This window comes from Lepidochelys kempii, chromosome 4, assembly GCF_965140285.1.
Source record: "Lepidochelys kempii isolate rLepKem1 chromosome 4, rLepKem1.hap1, whole genome shotgun sequence".
Taxonomy (NCBI): domain Eukaryota; kingdom Metazoa; phylum Chordata; order Testudines; family Cheloniidae; genus Lepidochelys; species Lepidochelys kempii.
Genome location: NC_136383.1, coordinates 76277381 through 76302866, shown reverse-complemented (window position 1 = coordinate 76302866; position 25486 = coordinate 76277381). Strand labels below are relative to the sequence as shown.

General features: G+C 39.0%; 1 protein-coding gene across 21 annotated transcripts in view; it reads right to left on the bottom strand.

Moving 5' to 3' along the window:
• The window catches only part of TENM3 (teneurin transmembrane protein 3), a 2191633-nt gene that overhangs the window by 1848290 nt on the left and 317857 nt on the right, over positions 1–25486 (bottom strand). For all 21 annotated transcript variants that reach the window (XM_073341694.1, XM_073341703.1, XM_073341702.1 and 18 more), the window contains exon 3: positions 10712–10762. The gene's annotated coding sequence lies outside the window, so the exon portion shown is untranslated. The remainder of the gene's footprint in view (positions 1–10711; positions 10763–25486) is intronic.

Genomic DNA, 25486 nt, shown 5'->3' with positions numbered 1-25486 from the left:
TTAATGTGCTTCTAATTTCCAAAGTGAGCCGAGCGGCCTCCATGCTTGCCTTGATATGGCGCCCGCACAGAAAAAAGGCACGGAACGATTGTCTGCCGTTGCTCTGATGGAGGGAAGGGCGAGTGACGACACGGCTTACAGGGTTGGCTTCAGGGAGCTAAAAGCAACAAAGGGGGTGGCTTTACATCAAGGAGTATTTCAGGCAGGACTTCATGGAGGGTTCCAATAAGAAATGGTGCACCTAAGTTATTGTTCTTATTGGAACAAGGAGGTTAGTCTGGCCTCTGATTGATACATGGCTAGATTTACCTCGCTGCACCTTCTCTGTGAGTGACTGCAGTGTGACCTAGAGGAATGAGTCCCCTAGACGGGGGAGGAGGCAAATGAGTACAAACAAATCTGGTCTATTTCTTGTTTTGATCCACTCCATCTATCTTTTACATCTTTGGCTGGCAGCAGATGGTGCAGAAGGACTGCAAGCCATCCACACCTCATGGCTTCTCGGCAGAAGACGGTGCAGTAGGACTGCTAGCCATCCTTATCTCTTGCCTGCCTGGCAGAAGATAGTACAGTAGGTCTGGTAGCAATCCGTATCGCCTGCCTGCTCACCATAAGATGGTTCAATAGGACTGACTGCAGGACTAAAGAGAATGATCTGGTCAAGTCACTCCAAATTTAGTCCCTGCGCCCATGTCTGCCCAGGCGCTCCCAGCCGACGTGGCCAGGAGCACCTCGGACACGACGATGATGGCTACCAGTCATATTGCACCATCTGCTGCCAGAAGGCAATGGGTTGCTGCTACTGTGTAGCAATGCCATACCGCGTCTGCCAGCACCCAGGAGACATACGGTGACGGTTACCTGAGCGGGCTCCTTGCTTGCCGTGGTATGGCATCTGCACAGGTAACTCAGGAAAAAAGGCGCGAAACGATTGTCTGCCCTTGCTTTCACGGAGGGAGGGAGTGAAGGGGGGCCTGACGATATGTACCCAGAACCACCCGCGACAATGTTTTAGCCCTATCAGGCATTGGGATCTCAACCCAGAATTCCAATGGGCAGCGGAGACTGCGGGAACTGTGGGATAGCTACCCACAGTGCAACACTCTGGAAGTCGACTCTAGCCTCGGTACTGTGGAAGCACTCCGCCGAGTTAATGCACTTAATGCACTTAGAGCATTTTCTGTGGGGACACACACACTCGAATATATAAAACCAATTTCTAAGAAAACGACTTCTATAAATTTGACCTTATTCCATAGTGTAGACATACCCTTAAACAAGCCAGGTCTTCTCTCTGGGTAAGTCTGAATTATAACACCTGCATAAATAAGGAAGGCAACCTCTCAATTTCTCACATTCTAGGGACCCGTGGCTGCTTAGTCAACTCCTTATTCTGTTTGCTCTGTCCCAGCTTGCTTTCTCTCAACGCCTCCCTGTGCAAGAGTGATAATATGTCCACTTATTCCCCTCTCAGGATTTTATCCTTAGTCATACTGAGCAAGTGAACTTCCATTGGGTCACCCACCTCAGCATAACCATGCTCAGGACTGACTGATGGGGCATCTTCGGCGTCCTGATCCCCCCCAGCACCTCCCCCCCCAGGAAGCTCAACTCTATCCCAGGAGGTTATATGTCTTAAAGACTGATGAGTTGAAATGTGCCATGGGGTTTTCACCACACCATGTCCCCCCCACACCCATGTGGGGGATCTGCCCCACCTTCCTGTCTCCTGACTCCCAAAGTCATGCCCATGCTGGGCCTCCCCTGGAACACGGGCCAGACTAGGGTTGCCATCTTTCTACTCTCACAACACCGAACGCCCTTGCTCCGCCCCCTGCCATGCCCCGACTCCGACGCCCTGCCCCACCCCTTCTCAGAGGCTCCGCCCACCACTCACTCCATCCCCCCTCCCTCTATTGCTCGCTCTCCGCACACTCACTTACTCGCTCATTTTCACCAGGCTGGCTAGGGCTTTGGGGTGAAGGACTGGGTAAAGGCTCCCACTGGGGGTGCGGGCTCCAGGGTGGGGCCAGAAATGAGGAGTTCAGGTGGGGGCTCGGGCTGAGGAGGTGCAGGAGGGGGCTCCAGGCTGAGGCAGTGGGTTGGGATGTGAGAGGGGGTGTGGGCTCCAGCTGTGGGTGCAGACTCTGGGGTGGGGACAGGGATAAGGGGTTTGGGGTACAGAAGGGCTGGAGGCTCCAGGGGGCTCCAGACTGAGGCAGGTTCCCAGCCGATGGGACCTGCGGAGCCGGCGCTTGGGGTGGGGGCAGCGTGCAGAGTTCCCTGGCTGCCCTACACATAGGAGCCGGAGCGGGGACATGCCGCTGCTTCCAAGAGCCACGTGGAACCACAGTAGGCAGGGAGCCTGCCTTAACCCCTCTGCATTGCCGACTGCACTTTTAATGTCCCGGTCAGTGGTGCTGACCAGAGCCGCCAGGGTCCCTTTTTGAGCTGACTTTCCAGTCAAAAACCGGACACCTGGCAACCCTAGGCCAGACGCGTCACGCACAGATGCCTGAAGTTGTCGCAACAACTGCAGATTAGCTTGCAGCAGCTGTGCAACATCATTAGTGTCCCTAGTAGGGGAGCACCCTCCAGATGTGTCTGATATAGATTTTGGGACTCCCGTTCCTGGCCCTGGCCTATTTGTTACCCCACAAGGCTCAGTCCCGTCCCCCTCAAGTATACTCTGAGATGGACAATTTGGCAGGAAATCACCTGTGCCACCTGTCCCTCCAACCTCTGTCTGTTGCAGAGAACACTCAACCCTGGAATCAGCCTCACCCCCCATCTCCTGGGCTCAGTGTAGAAGAACATCCTGGTTCGGGACAGCCCACTACACTTTGGAAGCCCCACAGTGCTGTGGAAACAACCTCAAACAACCTCACTGACCACTTGCGGCAAATGGCTGCTGACAAACCCAGCAGCAAACACAGCCTGAAGACTGATTTGTCAGAGGCAGCACTTTGTACAAATAAATATACCCCAAAGTCGCCTATGGCCCAGGGGGACAGCGTGAAAAGCATCAGATGAGGTTTGGTTCATTCAGAGCGTCCTGAATATACAAACACGCTATTGACAGCACTCTAATTGCTACAGTGGTATTTCCTACGATTAAGATGCATGGCAGACTCCTGGAGGGAGCTCTGCACTATTAAAGCAGACAAATATACAGTAATTTTGATTTGCATACAAAGAAGCTTCATATCAAGGTCCAGAGAAGTGACAGTCTCTTTCTAAAGACATACCTACAATAATTTGCCCAGTTCTCAGTACCTCAATACCAGGATGATGTTAAACTGGAGAAAAATCAGCGAGCCAAATATAAAACAATTGAAGCGCTGGTTAGATTTTTTTTTTGTTCTTTTAACTAGTCAAGGCTGAGAAAATTTTATGTAATTGGCTTGTACAGATAATACTTCAATAAGAAGTATTTGAAGGGCGTGAATACCACGAAGGGAGAATAGTGTCATAGAAGACAAGGATCATATAAATAGGAGTAATGAGATTAAATTAAGTTCATGAAAATTTAGGTGGAACATTAGAAAAATGTTCTTTATGCATCCGATGATGTGAGCTGTAGCTCAGGAAAGCTTATGCTCAAATAAATTGGTTAGTCTCTAAAGTGCCACAAGTACTCCTTTTCTTTTTGTTCTTAACTATGAAATCTCATAAGACTGTGGAGTAATCTCTTCAAAGTAAAAGGTGCCAGTTCCATCACTCTACTCATTTAAAACTAGTCAAAGCACAGAAAAAGTACACTATACGAGCCAATTTTGCAATGGTAGGGGAATATATTAGATTACCTAAATCTCTCAGTGGCTTGCATAGATTCAATATATAGTATATCACTGCTCATAAACAGCACATTGATAATTTACAAGCCACTTAACATGAATGGTCACGACTATTCTGATAATCCTCTGCTTAACAGTACAATAAACACTGTTGCTGAACTATATTTACAAATTTACATGAAGAACAGAAGTCACCAAGAGTGCAGGAAAAACTTACTGATAATCATACATTTAGGGTGCTTTCTATTAGTTTGATCTAAGCATTAAATGTTGTGATATAAAAGTCAAAGCAAAATAAATTGCAAATGCCTTGTTGAGACTGCCTCACTGGTTATCCACTAGATTGGTTAGTAGTGACATATGCTAGAGCAGAAACGCCAAAAAGAGATCTTGATGCAAGATCTGAGACGTTTGTGGGACTGCAGACACCCTGGTGTAGCATGAGCCTCTTTGGTGTACTCTCCTTGCAGCCTATCCTGGATGGTGACAGATCTCAGAAAGTGTTCGGCAGTTTGAAATGAGTACTCAACCTGATTTAGGGCCATTTTCTTTAACCCTCAACACATATAACCTCTAGAAGTCCCCCTTTCACAACCTATTTTAAACTAAGCTCCTCACACATTAATGATTTCTTGAATATTGTAAGCAATTGAACCAAGTATGGTTTGCTTTAAATGCTTCCCCTCCCCTCATAGACTCATTATGCTCAAGGTATTTATAAAGACTATGAAAAAACAGAGAATGCTTATTCCTTATTCTTCAGTTTTCTTCTATCTGCTTTTATGGTTGGCATTTGATGTGGGTAATTTCTTCTTCTTAATTTGTTTTTAACACTCTTCCCTTCCTTTTTTCTTCATCATCTACTGACCCGCCAGAATGGCATCTCAAAATGGTATCAACCAGCTGCTTACCAGCATATCAGAATATAAGTATATCACATAACCTATTTATTTTTATTTTATTTTTTTACTACTATTGGCATGAAAATCAATTCAGGCAAATGGGGAATACAAGTATTTTGTTTGTTGAGGGATTATTGCTTCTTAGGTATGTCCATGACATCAAGTCAGATTGATCTGTTGGTAAATTTTTCAAAAATGGTGAAGTATATAGGAACATACAACACAGGACTAGAAGGGACCTCCTGAGTCATCAATCTAGTCTCCTGTTATCACACATCTTCACTGCTATTTTTAGTCACGCTAACTAGATTATAGCTAGTATGGGTATGTCTACGTGAGATGCAATCACACTTCCAATTGCAGTGTAGACATATCCTTTGTCTCATCTCATAAAATAGGCTCTCCATTTTTTGATAATCTTAGCAGTCCTTCTCTGCACCTCTTCCAGTATGAATTCATCCAACTTGAACATGGGTTCCAGAATTGTACACAGATGAGATCTTATCAGTGCCTTGTACAATGGCATTAATACTTCCCTATCTCTACTGGGAATGCCTCACCTGATGCACCCTAAGATGTATTTATCTTTTTCATGGCCACAACACACTGGTGTCTAATAATAATTCTATGATCGACTAATACACTCAGGTCTTTCTCCTCCTCTATTTCCAACTGATGAGCAACCAGTTTATAGCAGAAATTTGTATTAGTCCCTCAGTGCAGACACTTTATAGTATTAAATTCCATTCATTTCTATTAATCCAGTCCTTAACATTATCGCATTCTTCCTGTACGACATTCTGGTCCTTCCCTGTATTGACATGCCTCTCACCTTTGTGCCATTAGCAAATTTCATTTGCACACTCCTAAATTTTGTTCCAAGATCATTAATGAAAACATTAAATAAAGTCAGTTGAAAGACCAATTCTTGAGGAACTCCACTAGTAAGCCCCCCTACATCCCAACAGTTCTCCTTTCATTTCACCTTTAACAAGTTGTCATGGCTCATGTTGTCATTTCTTTCTCCTTTAGCCAGTTCCATATCCACCTTATAATCCTTATACTAATCCACATCTTCTCAATTTTACCTAATAATTTCCCACATGATATTATATCAAATGCTTTACTGATGTCCAGATAGATTAGATTGACTGCATTTCCTTTGTCAGGAAATATCAGTTATCTTATCAAAGAAAGATATGAGGTTAGTCTGGCAAAATATACCTTTGGTTAACCCATGTAGCCTTTTATCTCATTTTGCGTTTACCTCCATGTCTTTAGTCTTTCTTTCAAAATTAGTTCTAAAGCCTATTGATGTCAGAATAATTGGTCTGTAGTTGCCCAGATCTTTTTTCCCCCACTTCATTCTTAAATACAGGCATTAGTTTTGCTATTCTCCAGTCATTTACATATCCTTGAATTTCAAAGGAACTTAGGCTCCTAAGCCAAATAGGTGCTTCTAAAAATCTCTCAAGCGCTCCAATCTCTTTGAATTCCCAAATCACACTGACCCTTTAGCTCTACCCACCCTAGCTACTGTTCCTAACTTGTAGAAATAGAATAACTCATATAGCCCAAAACAAGTGTGTTTAAAATGGTATATTTTCTACTTCAAACACACCAACTTGACAAATGAGGTTTTAAATAAAGTGTATGGCATATCTTTGCTTTAATATTTCTTGCAAATGCACAGAGAAGAAATCATAAGTAACTCAAATACTCTTGTATGCAATATATGTGCCTTTAGGGTACAGAAACTTTGGCAATGATTCATGGCATAAATAAATATTTATTGCATTTTCCCATATTTGCACTTCCATCAGATTTTACTAACAAGAATGCTGTTTGAAGGCTTCAATATAAAGTTTCTTCGGGCAATGAACAACACTTTTTAATGATGAATACAGCTACAGACAAGAATAAGAATGGGTATTTTTGTATGCAGGCATGCTGGTAAGTTTACAAATTTATGTAACATCTGTTCTGTTTTTCTTGTTTACCTGATTTTGTAACTTTTAGTCACTCACGAAAGTAGTCTTTTATGAACTAACTTGTTCCTTGTATCTGTTACGATGCGGGGCAGAGGCTGTTTGTCCAGACAGAGGTAGTGAAGACAATGGCAGCATTGTTGCCTGAGGGGTCCTGTTGCCATGGGGAGGGGATGCAAGAAATCACCCCGGAACTGTAAAACTTTCTTTATTGCAGGTCCTCAGATTTAAAAGCTTCACCCTCAGCTTCCTCAGCAAACTCTTTACCCCCTTCCAAGGAACCTCAACAAGGTGAACATGTCTGAGCTGTGTGAGTCCTTTGACCTTCTGTCATAAATTTTAGCAGAGGATGTAGGATATTGGCCTAATGCACTTAAACCAGCAATAAAGTGGTTACCAGTGTGCAACTCTTTCCTGCCCTGAGAAGTATTGGACATAGGTAGAACTAGTCAAAATTATTCAAATTTGGATTCCTTGATAAAATTTCTCATTGGAAATTTACACTGTGATAATAACCCACTGCATTGTTTTGTATTTTCAACCAGCAATAGAGATTGTTGAAATGTATTTGATTTTAGAAATTTCCACTGAATGTTTAAAAAATAAAGATAAAGATTTTTGAAAACTTTTTATTTGTTTTACTCTTTATCCAAGCTGCTATAGTCATGGAAATAGTTATAATAGTGATGGGCTAGCCTCCTCTCCCTGTGCTTATCCAAACTCCCCCATGCAAACGAAGTGCAGGTAGAGAAAGCCAGTAAAATTTTCTTGGAGAAGACTCTGGCTTATTCCATAGAACTGATATTGCTTTGTTGCAGTTATAACTGTCTCATTTACTTGGTGAATCAACCATTTGCCTTAGCATTACCTCCTGGTAATAAATGCCCCCAGAAGTGTTGAAGGAGTGTTCAGAAAAGAAGACTGCTGTAACGACCTTTCAGTGAGTGTGGTTTGCGCTCCCAAGTGTACCAAGCTCTGCTGGGCAGGCTGGTGTGAAGGAACGTGCAGGGCCATGACCACTACATACTTGACCTCCCTAACCCCTCCTTTATTGGGGTTTCTATCACTGTTCTCAGCACTAGCATCTTTGTTCAAGGAGAAAGCAAGTGCCAAGATTGTGCTTAGCTATCTCACAAGCACCTACATGGCTGGTGGGGAAACTTCTTTCATTTTTCCTCCCATTATCCCTTTGCATTTCTATATAGGGCTGGGTTCAATCTAGCCCCTACATTGTGAGGTTCTGAGGACAGAGACCTGCCTATTTTTATTTTTTAATGGCTGAAGAACCATAAAAATCTATTCTTCCATTTTAAAAATATTTTTTTTAAATTGCCAAGATCAAAAAAACCCAGAAGTAGAGTATACTTCAATGTCAGTCTCAATACAGTAAGTTTGGCAGTGAAGCTTGAAAGTTTGTTGCAAGAAATACATATTTATATAACTATTCAAATAAACAGTCATATATTTCCCAAACATTTATATTATCACACCTTAGGTCCACGAAATACAGTAAATTGGTCAAATTCCCGCCAAATACATGTAGCGTAAATATACATATTTATATTTTGAGGTATTCTTATGGGAATTTTGAAAACCTGTTTTCATTCTGTAAATATTGTTTGTAACAGGATGCATATCTGTTCTTTTATGTTTGAGGACCATATGTTTTTATAGAAATAATTTTAATTCACAATCTAAACTGAAAAAATAAATAGATATTGTACACTTGGGAAGCAGTTTTGTCATGATATAATGCCTCAGATATGTACAACAGCAAGGACTGGCATCGATTATTTGGTCCTGACTGAAATAATTTATAATGTACAGTATGTTTTCTCAACTGCAGTCAAAGTGTGCAGTCACCATTATATTAAAAGAAAGAGAAACATAATTATCTCACAATAAAATATTAACTAATACTGCAAGACTAAAATCTTACTGGACTGGCTTTTTTAATAAGCAATACAAGTTTTCAAGAGGATTACAGTGTCATTAGTTTTTTGTTTTTGTTTTTGTTTTTCTGAACTACCTACATTGAATAGATTTCTTTTTGTGGTTAGCTAGGCTTGTCAGAATGGTGCCATGCATTTTCTCAACCTGTTACCACATATCCTTTAATGTCCTTTTCATCTTCAATAATGTCAGATAGGATCCCTCTTAAACTACAGCACTCTCTTTCTTTAAAGGGAACTAAAGTCTCATTTATCACTTCTAAGCTACTTTCTTTGTTTCTTTGACTTTTTTTAGCATCTCAGCCAATATTGTGTTTAAATTCCTAGCAAGACCAAAGCCTATTTGTAGTATCTGAGAAGGAAAAGAAATATATTTCTATATAGTGAAAAGACCTGGGGGGAAGAGGAGGGAAGACTCTGGCACACAGCACAAAAATGAGCCCACTTGTATTACTATGATTTTCTCCAGAATTTCCAATTGTGCATTTTCATTTTCATTAGTTATAACACACTTTGAGAATTTTGAAATCACTCAGTTATAGCAGATCTGAAATTCTGATTAATCTAAACCATTGCAAACATGCAAACAAGCACCAGGATGAGGTCTAGTCAATATATGAGATTGGGAGAGTGGAATCTGATCAAGAAAGAGACATACACAACAAAAGAGCATGATCAAATAATAATACAGAACTAGGAGACCCGTCCAGGCCAGGAACCTGTACCAATGCAATTTTTAGAATTATTTATTTCTTCATTACACAAGAAGCCACTTATTTAAGGATGCAACAGAAATCAGTTTCTTTTCAGGTAGCACAAGGCCCAGATGGCTGTGCAAGCAGGATAGTGACTACAGAACAGGCTGATCTTTCTACAGCACTCTCCTGCTCTGCTTCAGAGACTTGTAGAGCTAGTTAAGGGGGATTTCTGCCTCTCACATTATTGATAAACTGTTGGTTAACAGAAGAGACTTCAGCTTCTTCTCAACTGCTACATTTTGTGGGCCTGAGGTGATCAAGAAGTCAGATTGTTGATCTTACTCTGTCTCTCTCTGGTCAACAATTTTGTTTCAGGGAGAGAGTTTAATATGGACCACAATCCCTTTAATTGTCTTCCCTGGCTAAATGATATCCAATCAGAAGAAAATGCTGTCCCAAGCACTAGTACCTTGGGGAGGCTGGGAAGATCATCAGTAAAGTCTCTATGACACCATTTTCTTGACCGCTATACCTGTATATTGCCAATTCAAGGAATTAATCACCTACTGCCAGAAGAGAAATGATCACACCAAAATCATGAAGAACCACAACAAAGAATTTAGGCAGGATAAGGAGTGATTTCCAGGTGATTTTCCTCAGTTTTAAATATTTTGTCCAAATTTAAAGAATTCTCAACGTGAAATAGAACTTTTGGAATCAAAATCATCCACAAATGCCTTATACTTTAAATGTTTGAATAATATCGAGAAAGAGAGAGAGAGAGAGCGAGGTGTGGGGGGGGAAGTGGAGGAGAGGGAAAAGAGAAAGGGCAAGTACAACAGTAAGGCCAACGCATGGTATTTCTCAATGGCATAGTAAAAGTAAGACAGGTGATTTACGTCTCTATGTCTTCCTTTTCTGAATGAGAGTCACATTTTAAACAAACAAACAAATAAAATCAGCAGCTCGCAACATTCCACAAAAAACTTCTTGCTCAAAACCATGAACATTTTATTGTCCCTAGTAGTTTTCTTTACTACCTATTTAATCTCACACAAAAACAAGTGTCATCAAACTGCTACATGATGTCTATATTTTACTTCCATTCAGCAAGTACTTTTTTCGGAATCTATCAAGTTAATTCATTATTCTTACTAAGAAAAGAAGAATGACAGCTTGTTCTTTATTTTCAACACAGCACAACTAACACCAAGCCAAAGCCTATGATAATGAATACTACATATTCTTTGTTTTGGGTCTACAAAACTATCAGTCTTATAGTCAATGCAGAATTAACATTTTTCAGTTTCTTTTCTAACAGATACGTCAGAAGGCATGATCATTTTAATATAGTATTTCTGAAAAGGTCCTTACCTTTTGAAAGACCTTCCCACCTTTGGCAGACCCTTAAAATGGAACATTCACCTGTTAAAACAGAACATATAATTTATTATTAGTGATATTTCAACATTTTAACTATAAACAAATCTCTGATTACTCAGCAAATGTATAGAGCACTTCGGTGGAAATACTGGCAATCATGTTTATTCATTAATCTCAATTATTATCCATTGTTTAATGTTAATAACTAAGAGATGTACTATTTCAGTGGGAGTTAAGAGCCCTGTGGGATTTTCAAAAGTGTATAGGCACCTGTCTACATCTCTAGGCATCTAAATACCTTTAAAATCTAGCTCCCAGTCATTTGTGTGAGCTTTCTTTTCTTTCCTTTTGTGAAAATACATAGAATACCACCCAGTGAAGTCTTGCAGCATAGCGTTTTACCTCTATCTTTTGGGCCAAATTTTTTCAAGTGCCTCAGCCAAGCATTTAATTTTGCACCTCCAGTGAATTCTAGGTGCATTACTGTGACTGTATTTAGACATTTAGGCATACTTGATTTATAGATACAAACGACATACATATGAAGTTTTTGAATTACATAAAGTTACCCACTTGGCACAGGGGAAAGATAAAGTTTTGAGCTTTGTAGGGTAATTCTGTTTGGAGGAGTAATCGCTGATGTAGAGCCAGGGTATTCCTTGGTGTCTACACATATAGCAGAAATATACACAAAGTCTTGTTTCCTTGAGCAGCGATAGGAACATGCAGCACCCAGATGCTCTACTTGCTCAGAAATCCTCTACTGACCTCCTCCAGCCAACACTGGATTTGAGAAAAGCCTGTCTCTCTGCCTCTGCTTTCATCCAGGGTTACCAAGAACTGCTATTCCTGGCTGACTTACTCCAACTCATACAGCCTGGAACCAATGCCTAACTCCTGAGTTTGGAATCTCTTGGGGAAATCTTAGCACATCAGTGGGGAAATCAAATAGGTGACAACTGGAAGGGAAGGGAAGCGATACCCAGAAAGGGAAGAAGGGGGTGGGTAATTTGGGGACTGTGCCTTTGTTCTGCTCTAGAGATAGAAAGCAGACATAAATATATCTTAAAAGATGTGTATGCTCTGTTTGCTTTGGATTTCTCTACAGTTACATAAGATCAGCCAGAAGTTACCAGTGAATCTGGCCGTAAAAGTTAAAAGTTTTATAAAGTGATTTAAGATTTATTCTTCATATATTCAAATCATTCGAAATATCACATAGTACCATTGTCTTGAGGTTTGTGTTTACTTTTCATGTATAAATGTAAATATCTTTTTTAAATGAGGAAATTCTCAGACAAAAAAACTTAGTTATGATGCAGTTAAGGTTGAAGATACATATCAACACTTCAGTTTGAAAGCTTTAGAGACATCTTGTCATGATCCCAAACCAAGCATTATAAACCCTGAAACATCTATTAAAAAACATTTTATCTAATCCGGGACCACAAATACTAATATGGGTGAATAATAATTTTATGGTTATTGCATGACACTACTTCAGGGATGAGTTGAGCCTCTTTGGATGCCTTAGCTGTGTGTTTCCATCTCATATGTGAATCTGACCACTAGTTGTTATTCCAGGAAATACATTTAGTCCAATAGCATGAAAAACAAGGATTTTTTATCATTCCCCAGATAATGATGCAGTGAGAACCAAACACACTTGTCACTATATTTGTAGTTTGAGATTTATTTTTCAATTCTTCATTAGAAAAGTGAGAAAATTAGCCAGCACTCCTCTCACTTATATCATTGATGCAAGTCATGGGATTGATGTTTCTCACTGGCAACATAATTATTGAAAAAAATATAGTCATAAAATAAAAATGATTTTAAAGAACAAATGTAGTTCTCCTTGCTTCTTGCCTTGCATTCACCCTTCAGTTATTAGTGGTTCCTTCATTGTGCAGAATAGCATTTATTTTAGCAAGTAGGCTTATGCAAATCATACTAAACATGGGCCCAGGATTCAGAAAATTCAGTGAATGCTTTCAGAAATACCAGTCCCTAATGAATAATGCTTGAAGCACAGTAGGTTTTTTCAAATTTTGAGTGGCTAGAGTTGTTGGATTCTATCCATTATGCTATTTTGTTAATATGAATTTGACAATATGATGATTCAGAGATGCCAAAAATATGACAGGCATAGCAAATCTGTCTTCCAGTTTTTAGGGAAGGAAAAGGGAATTTTAAGCTTCAGATAATATCTATATATATATATATATGTAAACCAAGGCTTGCTACATCATGTCTATGGAACTATCAAGAAGAACATATAACCAAGAAGTATATAGCACAATTGTTAAAAACTTAACAATTCACCAGTGTTGGGTATGTTTAAAAATCAGAGCCCAGGCTCCCAATGCAGAAAGGCTCACTAAAGCTACAGTAATATTGGAAGACACCAACATCTTCCTTCTTCCACCTGGTTATAAAGGTAATCTTCGAATTGTGAATCCAAGTAAAGTGATGTAGTGATATCTGAAGACAACATGAAATAATTTATCCAAATTGGGCTGTTAAATTATAATTATTAGGCTTCAAATTTAAATATCAACATAGCTATCATTATCCTTTTCAAGTGATTTAATCAGCTGATGTCACTGCACTCAAAGCACAAGAATATCAAATTAGTGGATAACAGTATGAACTCAGGAAAGAAGAGGGACCATCATGTGATGTAGATCAACATAAGCTACAGTGAGTGGTATTTTGGTAGCATGAATGGGCATAGTCTCCTAAGGACTAAAGTATTTCTTGTGTTCTATTTATTACTACAATAATCACAAAATACATGTATCTGACCAATACTTTAAACCTCTCCAATAAGTTCTGCATCATTGTGTAGTTAGGTGGTAGAACTTTGTGAAATCTCAGTGGAGTGAAAGTTATAAGCTGGCTTTTTGACCGTTTAGTGACGTACTTCTACTGTGGAAAAAAACCAAAAACTTTTGCCCAGACCCTGCAAAAAATTATGCATGAGCTTAACTTTAATGGGACATGAATAGTTTTATTGAATTCAGAGTTGCATGGGACTACTCACATGCTTAACATTCAGGGCCTAAAATACCAGGTCTCTCCCAGTGTTGTAATTCCAAAGATATGCCATTGGAAGGCATTCAAACAGGAGGTGAAATGGGGACCGCATAAAGTGAAAGAATTAAAATAAACAAACCTAAAATGCACATTCATCTATTTGTCACAGTAATAGCATTTATTCACATCTATTATATTTATCATTATGCAAAAGGGTGAGGAGCCTCAAAACCTCCAAATTTTCCACTGCCGAACAAATTAACGATAAAGTAAACTTTGAAAAGTACACCTCAAGACCATTCTCAGTCAGGGAAAAAAAGGATGCTTCAAAATCCTGGCCCTATCATAGCTGTCAGCAGCATCTATGGAGAGGGATGTAATTCTTTATATTACTATAATAATAAAATGTTAACATAATAAAGGGATAGTTGGCATTTAGCAAGCTAATTATTAAATATTTTATATAACAATCTAAACAGCTGCAAAGGAAACTAACTGGCACTTTCAAATGAAGAACTGCCTGACCTGTATGTCATTTTCAAATGCATTTTTTACTAGACTAAATCACTTTTACCTATCAATATTTTTTTCGGCAACAAAGCAGGACATATTGTACCGGCAGAAAAAAGAAGTGATTTTAGTGCTTGTGAGTTTAGTGCTGGGTCAACATCCCTGGATACTGATGCTCTTTTTATCCACAGAACAAGTATTGCACAGGCAAATGTAACTTTCCCTATCAAAGTGCCCCAGACCAGCTCTGAAGGGACCATTTCCAGAGTGAGAGTATGTAGCTTATTCTGCATACCAGCACAATCCCTCATTTCTCCACTAAAGCTGTCAACTAATGCCAATTGTGGTGGTAGTTTGTTTGATGTGGACACCACTAGGTACTGAAATCAACAATTAATATCCTAAAGGAGTGTTAGATAACAACCGTTATGGAAACTGTTTCTGTCACTACTGACTTGGGTCAAACTCAAGCTTTGTCTACTTTCTTGAGCTAATATTTAAGATGAATGCAATCAACCCCAAATGCAGCACTACTGAAGGAGATGAAAGGTTCACCATTTAAAAATATACCTGAACTAAAAGTCATATGACTCTATGGGCTAAAATGGAAAATCCTTCACAGAAAGCAATTGTTGTATCATATTTAGCCAACATTTTAAAGGGACCACAAAACACATCTAGATGAGATTTTAGGTTTCATAGGGAAATCTCTTGCTCTTTTGTTTTGAAGAAGTGGCATCCTGTGGTTAAGAATGCCTTCAGCTGGCAGTTTAAGGAATTTTATTCCACTGTTGGCCAATTTTTCAATCTAAGGAGGTGCACCTATGAATTTCAGCTGCAATCAATACAGGTGACTTCTGGTGAAAAGTGTTTCACATATACAAAGAATCAAGTTAGGCAAATAACAATTCAGCCACAGTACAAAGCTGTGTTTGCTTGATGTGGATATAAACATGATTAAAACTAACCTGCTTCCCCTCTGTGGGAAACCATGAATCACAGAAACTGTATGAATGTATATGATGGGTGGGATGAGGGGAAAGCCCAGGAGTTGGCCCTGATTGGCATGTTCAACTTGACTATATAAATCCTGATCCTGCAAACACTTATACACAAGCTTAACTTCAGGGCTGCTACTCAAATTCATGAAGGTAAACTCATGCACAATTATTTACAGGATCATGGCCTTAAACTGCTGTTTCCAATGTGAATTTTTGTTTTAAAATATATCACATTGTAAAGCAGAAGGGTTTGTTTCTCCCAACTTGTCTTTTTGCACATGAAAGATAATTGATCAGATTTTTTTTGTGCTTCAGTAGTACAGAACTATTGACGTAAATATAATAATAAAAGTAGAACTCTTACATGCCTTTGATCTCATTATCTTTGAAATAAAGTACAAGAGCCTTTATCCATTAACTGTACAGAATTTGATTACAACAAAGGAAATCTAGACATAGTGTTTTGAACATTGAGAGGATCTCATATTTGGCAAGTTATTGAGAATACTGAACGGGTGTTTTCTAGACCAAAGTAAAAGCATGAAAATTTCCATAAAAATAAGGTATTTCACATACTTTTTGCTTGTGTGAACAAATAGGTAGAATTTGACACTATCAATCCATATTTGGGTTACATAGTGCTGCTCATCACCATATTAACTGATCACCTTCCATATAAAAGCAAAAGTAACAGCAAAGACTCTAATGCTAGAGACTCGATGAATTCTACTTCTTCTTTTTTGGGATAAAAACTCTGCTTGGGGATTGGCCCCATTTTTAATTTTTTAAATTAATTATTAATTATTATTATATATTATATTATATAATATTATTTATTACAGATTATTTGTTTCAGGGTAATATTTTATGGATGCTTGATTTTTTTTCAGTAGAAGGGAGTGTCAGTAAAATGATTTGTTCCATAAATTATGTTGATGTTTCATTTTTGTACAGCCTTCATCACAATTATAAAGTAGCATGGAAATTGGAAGTCAGTGAAATAGAGTACTCTAGATTTTCCATCAAGTTTGGTTCTAAATTGATAAAAACAACAATGCACTCACCACGCCGCTTATTCGCTCACTAAGCGGCAAGTCACTATTGTAGCTCAGATACTATATCTGTCTTGATCTCTTTTTTTTGTAGAGAGAGAAACTGTTACAATTTCTTGTTGATAGACCCTTCCACTATCAGGATCAGCACAAGCCATTGCTACAATATCTGAGGGGTAGTACTCCAGGATCTCTCACAACAGTCACTAGGTAGAGTAGCCAAACTGCCAATGACAGCAGCCCCACTTCCTCACACAGTATGTCATCAGCAGAGGTAGGGATTATTCCAAAATGGGGAATAACAGCCTTTGAATCACCCCCAGTAGAGTTAAAAAAAAACATACCCGTGTTAGAATATTAATTGCCCTACTCCTCATATATGCACACAGACATACCATTCACAAAGTCATCAATATGGCAAAACTTGAAAAACATCATGTCTTGAAGACAGGATTTTGATCATTACAGATAATGCTACAATATTTGTACTGTGGATATTCATTTATTAACTTACTCATCTTGTTTTGGGTAAAACACTACAAATGGTCGCTTGGGTTTTCCTCATGCTTTAAAATTTATTTCTTAGTGGTGTCTTCACTATTGTTAAATCAAATTCTTTTCTGATATTAGAGCAGTGAAGTAGGATTTTCCTCCCACTAGTGGATAGTGGAATATTTGCTACATCCTTTTAAATGTTTTATATCAGATCATCCTATCACAAAACATATTGTAAAAGTAAAGACATGTTTTATATCTTGCCATCTCTCTCTCTTAAATCACATACAGTTTTTGTTACGTTTCAGAGTAGCAGCCGTGTTCGGCTGTATCCATAAAAAGAACAGGAGTACTTGTGGCACCTTAAAGACTAACACATTTATGAGAGCATAAGCTTTCGTGAGCTACAGCTCACTTCATCGGATGCATACAGTGGAAAATATAGTGGGGAGATTTTATATACACAGAGAACATGAAACAATGGGTGTTACCATACACACTGTAACAAGAGTGACCAGGAAAGGTGAGCTATTACCAGCAGAAGGGGGGGAAGAGGGAGAACCCTTTTATAGTGATAATCAAGGTGGGCCATTTCCAGCAGTTTACAAGAACAGTAGGAGGGGAAATAAACAAGAGGAAATAGTTTTACTTTGTGTAATGACACATCCACTCCCAGTCTTTATTCAAGCCTAAGTTAATTGTATCCAGTTTGCAAATTAATTCCAATTTAGCAGTCTCTCATTGGAGTCTGATTTTGAAATTTTTTTGTTGAAGAATTGCAACTTTTACGTCTGTAATCGAGTGACCAAAGAGATTGAAGTGTTCTCCGACTGATTTTTGAATGTTATAATTCTTGACGTCTGATTTGTGTACATTTATTCTTTTACACAGAGACTGTCCAGTTTGGCCAATGTACCTGGCAGAGGGGTATTGCTGGCACATGATGGCATATATCACATTGGTAGATATGCAGGTGAACGAGCCTCTGATAGTGTGGCTGATGTGATTAGACACTATGATGGTGTCCCCTGAATAGATATGTGGGCACAGTTGGCAACGGGCTTTGTTGCAAGGATAGGTTCCTGGGTTAGTGTTTTTGTTGTGTGGTTGCTGGAGAGTATTTGTTTCAGGTTGGGGGGCTGTCTGTAAGCAAGGACTGGCCTGTCTCCCAAGATCTGTGAGAGTGATGGGTCATCCTTCAGGATAGGTTGTAGATCCTTGATGATGCGTTGGAGAGGGTTTAGTTGGGGGCTGAAGGTGATGGCTAGTGGCGTTCTGTTATTTTCTTTGTTGGGCCTGTCCTGTAGTAGGTAAATTCTGGGTACTCTTCTGGCTCTGTCAATCTGTTTCTTCACTTCAGCAGGTGGGTACTGTAGTTGTAAGAATGCTTGATAGAGATCTTGTTGGTGGTTGTCTCTGTCTGAGGGTTTGGAGCCAATGCAGTTGTATCGTAGAGTTTGGCTGTAGACAATGGATCGTGTGGTGTGATCTGGATGAAAGCTTGAGGCATGTAAGTAAGTATAGCGGTGAGTAGGTTTCCGGTATAGGGTGGTGACCAACTTTGTCCCCAGCATGAGTTAAAATACATGGGCAGAGACTTTCAGATTGTAAGCACGAATACTGAGTAACAAATATATTCTGCCATGAATAGCTAGGTCCTCAAATTGAATAGTGAAATTAGTGACCATCACACCTCTAACAAAAATCAACAGCTTCTCTTTGCAGAGGTTTGTGTGAATAATTTCTTGTGACCCATACAGAATTCTACCCTTCATATTCTGTGTATGGTTTTTCTTTTTTCTTTTTTTTTTTTTGATTCAGCCTAATTGCAAAGACCATTTGGGCGAAATCTACACTACAAATGAAACTAGACCAAAATCAGGTTAGGAGACAACTGTTACGCTAAAACATTAATAAAAAACTGGTCATCTGCATAGTGCTACTTATAATGGGGTCAAGCAAAGATGACTTCTTGGGCTGCATCTCAATTGCCCTTTCAGGTCTGTGATCTAAACCTGTCTTGAACTGGGATGATCTTTCCAACAGCTTCTGCTCTGAAGACCCACTCTTTGTCAGTCGGTCACTTAAGCACAAGAGTATTTACATTATGCTGAAGCATTACATGTCTCAGGTGGATGGATCTGTTTGTTCATAATTACTAGTCACATAAATAAGTATGTTTTCATGTTTCTCTTAATTGGGTGTTACCCTTAAAACAGGTTTGTTTAATATAGATCGACATTCAGCATATTAATTGTGGCACTGTTGACTTTGATCTGTGATGCCCTTGGTATGTTTCTGTGCCAAGAGAATTTTTGGCTGAATTTTAGTACAATAACCCATCTATAGACTGCTGTCAAGAAAAGTCTGTTGGATGATTTAGTTGGAGATTGGTCCTGCTTTGAGCAGGGGGTTGGACTAGATGACCTCCTGAGATCCCTTCCAACCCTGATATTCTATGATTCTAAGACAATTAACAAAATGCCATTGCCACAATAACTTTGGGGTTTTGTCTATAGTGTTCTCTACTCTTGGCATTCACTGGGAACCTGGTATGCATGTGAAATTCTCTATAGATTCTCCTTTAATTATAGACCCAAACTAACCCATAATGAAAGGGATAAACACTGTATCATTACTCCTCACTTGATATCCTGCTTTAGACAAATTAGTATATGACTTTTCGCTGTAAGAGCCATTAGTCCAACTATTATTTCCAGACTTGCCTAAGGATCCTGTTGTTAGCTCTGTAAGTCTAATATATGTGACTTAAAACATTTTAGTCACATTAAGATCAGAAAAGTGTCTTCAAAATGACAATGAAGTGTTCCTTGTTTATTTTCAGTTAGTGACTTCTACATGTAAATTTCAGTGTTTGAGTCAGAGAAGAATTTTTTGTTTGTTTTCTGCAAGAACAACAGATTTAAGCTACCATCCCACCTCCACCAGTTACAACTGTGGGCACCACACATTTTTGTCTTCCCCTAGAGCATCTAGAATATTTAAGATTCTTATCTAGACAAATAATTAATTTATTCTATTATGGCAAGTTCTATGTTACTGTTTGGCAATTGGTTGCTTGGGAAGCTGAAATAGATTTTCCACACAGAATAGTTCACATCATTCTCTTAATTGCTTTAAAAAAGTCCTAATCAAGTAACATTTAGTGGCTCTAAAGTTATCTCCACACAGCCACTCCTAGGTTTGTGACTGGCTTGTGAGACCAGTGATCGCTGAAGGCTGCTCAATAAAGAATATAAAAGTAGTTCACCTGGTGGTTTTGGCCAGTCTTGATGCACCAAATCCTGGATTGAGATGGGACACAATTTGTAGCAGGGAGCCATAGTTCAAACTGGAAACAGTCAAGGAGATCTAACTCTTGCCATGCAATAGGGATGTAAGTTTTTGGATCTCTGTGCAATGTCATGTGACTGAAATGAAACTAAAAACTGTTCACAGCACTCCTGTGTGTATTATAACAGAATATTTCTTTATTATAGAAAAGGGCATCCTATGGGATCAGAGCTATGAACTGTGCAGCCAGAAGTAGTACCGGGACTTTTATTCCTAAAGAACCTGGCAAACAATGTTTTAGGGGTACTAGTGTCCGAGGCAGGATTGTTTCTTCACATGAGAAATACTTTGCTGTTAAAGGGCTAGCCACACCCTTCAGGGAGAAAGAAGTAGAAGAGGGAAGGCCATAAAATGTCTATCCTTGTCCTACCACTAAAGATCTTTACAGATCCACAGCCTGTCTACGGGTCTGACTACAAAACAGCTAACAACCACAACAGACTAGGCAATTATCATAGCATTAATCAAGTGAGATGAGTCCAAGTCCAGACTGGAGGGGAAGCAGAGGAAACCAACATGGATTCTGGATCCTGGTTGCTACTCTTTATTTACTCCTCCTGCTACAAAAGATGTATACCTATTTTGGACCTAGTCCTATATGAGGATAGACCATGGACTCAAAATGACATATGGTTAAATCAGAAACTAAATTTGAAAGGCCTAGGACCAACACAGAGCAAGGTGGAACTAAATGGAGAGGGCAAAACTGGAAAACACCAACCAGGAATACACCAGCGAGCGCATGCTAGCAGCAACAGTCTACAGTCTACATGGACCAATTTTGGACTGAGGTCCTGGAGCAGGGGGTCCGTTCAGCATTCTGGATCTTAATAAGCACTGCAAATATTTTGGAGAAGAATGGGAGAATTGTGTTTATTTAATAAGTAAATAAAATGTTTAATTTACAACTAACCAACATCTGCTAGCTTACTAGGTAGCCAAGGTATTTCCTACATCACTAGGAGCCATGGTTTTGAAAGGTTCATATGCTCTTAATTGGCCCTTAGTTCAGACAGTTTAGGTGTAAGTTACAATAGAATCCCTTTTACTACAATACTATGTCTCTCATTCTCACACAAATGAAGAGCTATGCAGTAGATAAGACGTTTTGTCTTTTACTTCAATCATGATTCAAAAATTTTTTATCCTTTTCTATATCCAGATTCTGATTAAAAGATAGGCAAAAAAACATTCACAAATGGAGATTCACGAATACAGTCTTCACCTACATTCTTGGGCCCTTAATAAGAATTTGTCAATGTAGTGCTATTGAACTGTAAGTATGAGTAATTCCCTTAGCTCACATTGGCTAAATTAAGTGATCTGACCAATTACTTTGCTTGGTTAATCACTTTTTCCACATAATTTGCTCTTGCTAATAGAAATTACATCTTTTTCATGAGCAGGAAATTATCCTTCTTTTTCCTTCATATAGTATACCAATGACAAATGAACCTCACACTTCATGTCTCCGAGGGAAACGCATGAAGTAAATGGGAATTGAAGGCAGAAATATCCCCAGAAAAGAAACTGTAGTTCTCTTGGGTGCATGGTAGAAGTGCTCCTCCCTGTCTTTGAAAGGAGAATCTGCTGGGTGGCAGCTTACTGTTTCCCTTGCAGCTGCAAGAAAAGATTAGTGGGAGGTTACTGGTGGCCTTCTCAACAGCTGCAAAGGAAATAACCCAGTACAGAGATGGAGTGGGAAGGAGCAATAAGTGGCAAGGAGAATTTTTGTGGGAGCTGGAGAAGGACAAGGGACTTTGCACATACATAAACTGCTATAAAAATACCTGCTTCATGGCAAAAAGACTAGTCTTGTTTCAGTTTTCCAAAATATTTTCAAAAGTAAATGAAATTAAATTTTCTCATTAAATTCTCTTTTGTAAGGTAACATATCCATTTAATAAATCAGGAAGCATGTACAGAAAGGTAGTGCAGACTAGTTGTGCAGACTAAGCACAGACTAAGCTGTCCTATAGCTGCATGCGTCATCTTTTTGTTAATAATTATAAAATACTGAATAAGAAATATTAAATAACTGCAATTGCTGCCACCAAGGCTGAGTATTAACTATATTTCTTTGTATTTGATTTATCTCAGTAAAGTATATATTATAGATCCCACCTCTTTTTGGAAAAGAATACTTTAATGCTTTGGTTTGAGAGGTATTCCCTCCATGAGAGGGCATCAAATGTGGTAAGTTGTCTCCTACCTTAGATAACATATGCACTTCCCACCATCTTTGGGAGTGCTTCTGATTTGTTTATGTAAGTCTCCCATCATTTTTTTTTAAATTGGAATATAGATGATGGTGAATACTTCACATATAAACAAGGAAATGTTGACTAAATTTTCAAATATGTACATTAACTTTGGGTGTCCAACTTGAGACAATTCAAAGATACTGGGCACCCACAACTCCAAATGAAGTGAGCTGAAAATCAGGCTTTTGTAAGTGGAACCACATTTGTCACCCAAAGACTAAGGCATCCAAAAATTAGCTTAGGCTTATATTCTATACATTTTAGGGTATGAGTTTCTGATGCAGTGCTATTTCATAGACATGGTATTGACATGTTGATTTGCTTTGAGAAAGTGAGTCTGATGAAGAGGTATATTGCAGTGTTTGGAGAAAATAAGTCAAGTTAAACAGTAAAAATTAAATAAAAGGCAATTTTGTTTCTTGTATTGACACTTGTTCTGAAGAGTTATAGCAGAGACCATCCAGAATGATCCAATGACTTATGAATCCTAGTCCTAGTTCAAAACCACGTTTCAGATATTCTCTGAAAAAGAGATAACAAGGATCCCTAATTTAAAAAATTTCTGAAGGCTAAGGAGAGGATAATTTCTTCAAGGCTATTTGAACTAGTGTCACATATAAGACTAGAGAGGCACAGTTTTACTAAGGAAAGAAAAATACCAGAGGTGTTCAGACCAAGTTTTCTTTAAAAAAGTATCTCATTAAGTAATAAACTAAGAAGTATACAACTTCTCACAAAAGGGCAAGAGAAGAAGCCATAGGATTTTCACTGAGGGTTTGTCTACACTACATAGTTAAGTTGACTTTATCTAATTTGACCTCGAGTCTCCGAATCAATTAAGTTGATTGTGTATGGCCACACCATGCTCATTGTCTTGATAGAGAGCATCCTCACTAGCAGTGCCTGCACTGATGCACAAAGCAGTGTGTTTTGGGAAGTCTGTGCAATGTCTCATGGGACCAACACATTGTTCCAGGGGAGAATGGGAACATTGCATTGGCATCCCATGAGGCACTGTGCTCAACAGCAAACAACCCAGTGGTTTTCATGCCTTAAAACCACCATGTGTACACCGTAACCCCAGAAGCAGTTCAGCAACACAAAAATGAAAGCTGCTCTGACAGTGGAGAAGCGAGTGGGGAACGCTATTTGGAAGCTTGCAACGCCAAACAGTTACCGGTCAGTGAGGAATCAATTTGGAGTAGGTAAATCAAACCATGGGAGCTGCTGTGCTCCAAGTGTGCAGGGCCATTAATCAACTTCTTCTACTAAGGGATACAGTAATACCAGGGTACAAAATATATTGGAAGGACAGAACAGGTTGTGTTGGGGGGGGAGTGGCATTATATGTGAAAGTGTAGAATCAAATGAAGAAGTAAAAATCGTAAATGAATCAAACTGTACTATAGAATCTCTATGGATAGAAATTCCATGCTCTAGTAATAAGAATATAGTGGTTGGGATATATTATCGACCACCCGACCAGGATGGTGATAGTAACTGTGAAATGCTCAGGGAGATTAGAGTGGCTACTAAAATAAAAAAAAAAAACTCAATAATAATAATGGGGGATTTAAATTATACCCATATTGACTGGGTACATGTCACCTCAGGATGGGATGCAGAGAAAAAGTTTCTTGACACCTTAAATGACTGCTTCTTGGAGCAGCTGGTCCTGGAATCCATCAGAGGAGAGGCAATTCTTGATTTAGTCCTAAGTGGAGCACAGGATCCGGTCCAAGAGGGGAATATAGCTGGACTGCTTGGTAATAGTGACCATAATATAATTAAAATTAATATCCCTGTGGCAGGAAAAACACCACAGCAGCCCAACACTATAGCATTTAATTTCAGAAAGGGGAACTACACAAAAATGAAGAGGTGAGTTAAACAGAAATTAAAGGGTACAGTGCCAAAAGTGAAATCTTTGCAAGCTGTGTGGAAACTTTTTAAAGACACCATAATAAAGGCTCAATTTAAATGTATATGCCAAATTAAAAAACATAATAAAAGAACCAAAAAAAAAGCCACCATGGCTAAACAACAAAGTAAAAGAGACAGTGAGAGGCAAAAAAGCATCCTTTAAAACATGGAAGTTAAATTCTAGTGAGAAAAATAGAAAGGAGCATAATCACTGACAAATGAAGTATAAAAAATACAATTAGGAAGGCCAAAAAAGAATCTGAGGAATACTTAGCCAAAGGCTCAAAAAGTAATAGCAACTTTTTTTAAGTATATCAGAAGCAGGAAGTCTTGTAAACAACCAGTGGGGCCACTGGACGATTGAGGTTCTAAAGGATCACTGATGGACGATACAGTCATTGCGAAGAAACTAAATGAATTATTTGCATTGGTCTTCACGGCTGAGGATGTGAGGGAGATTCCCAAACCTGAGTCATTCTTTTTAGGTGACAGATCTGAGGAACTGTCACATATTGAGGTATCATTAGAGGAGGTTGTGGAACAAATTAAAGAGCAATAAGTCACCAGGACCAAATGGTATTCACCCAAGAGTTCTGAAGGAACTCAAATGTGAAATTGCAGAACTACTAACTGTAGTCTGTAACCTATTGTTTAAATCAGCTTCTGTACCAAATGACTGGAGAATAGCTAATGTGTCGCCAATTTTTTAAATTGGCTCCACAGGTGATCCCGGCAATTACAGGCCTGTAAGCCTGACTTCAGTACTGGGCAAACTGGTTGAAATTATAATAAAGAAGAATATTGTCAGACATATAAAAGAATATAATTTGTTGAGGAAGAGTCAACATGGGTTTTGTAAAGGGAAATCATGCCTCACCAATCTACTAGAATTCTTTCAGAGGGTCAACAAGCATGTGGACCAAGGGGATCCAGTGATATAGTGTACTTAGATTTTCAGAAAGCCTTTGACAAGGTCCCTCACCAAAGCTCTTGCACAAAGTAAGCTGCCATGTCATAAATATAAAGGGAAAGGTAACAACCTTTCTGTATACAGAACTATAAAATCCCTCCTGGCCAGAGGCACAAAATTATTTTACCTGTAAAGGGTTAGGAAGCTCAGATAACCTG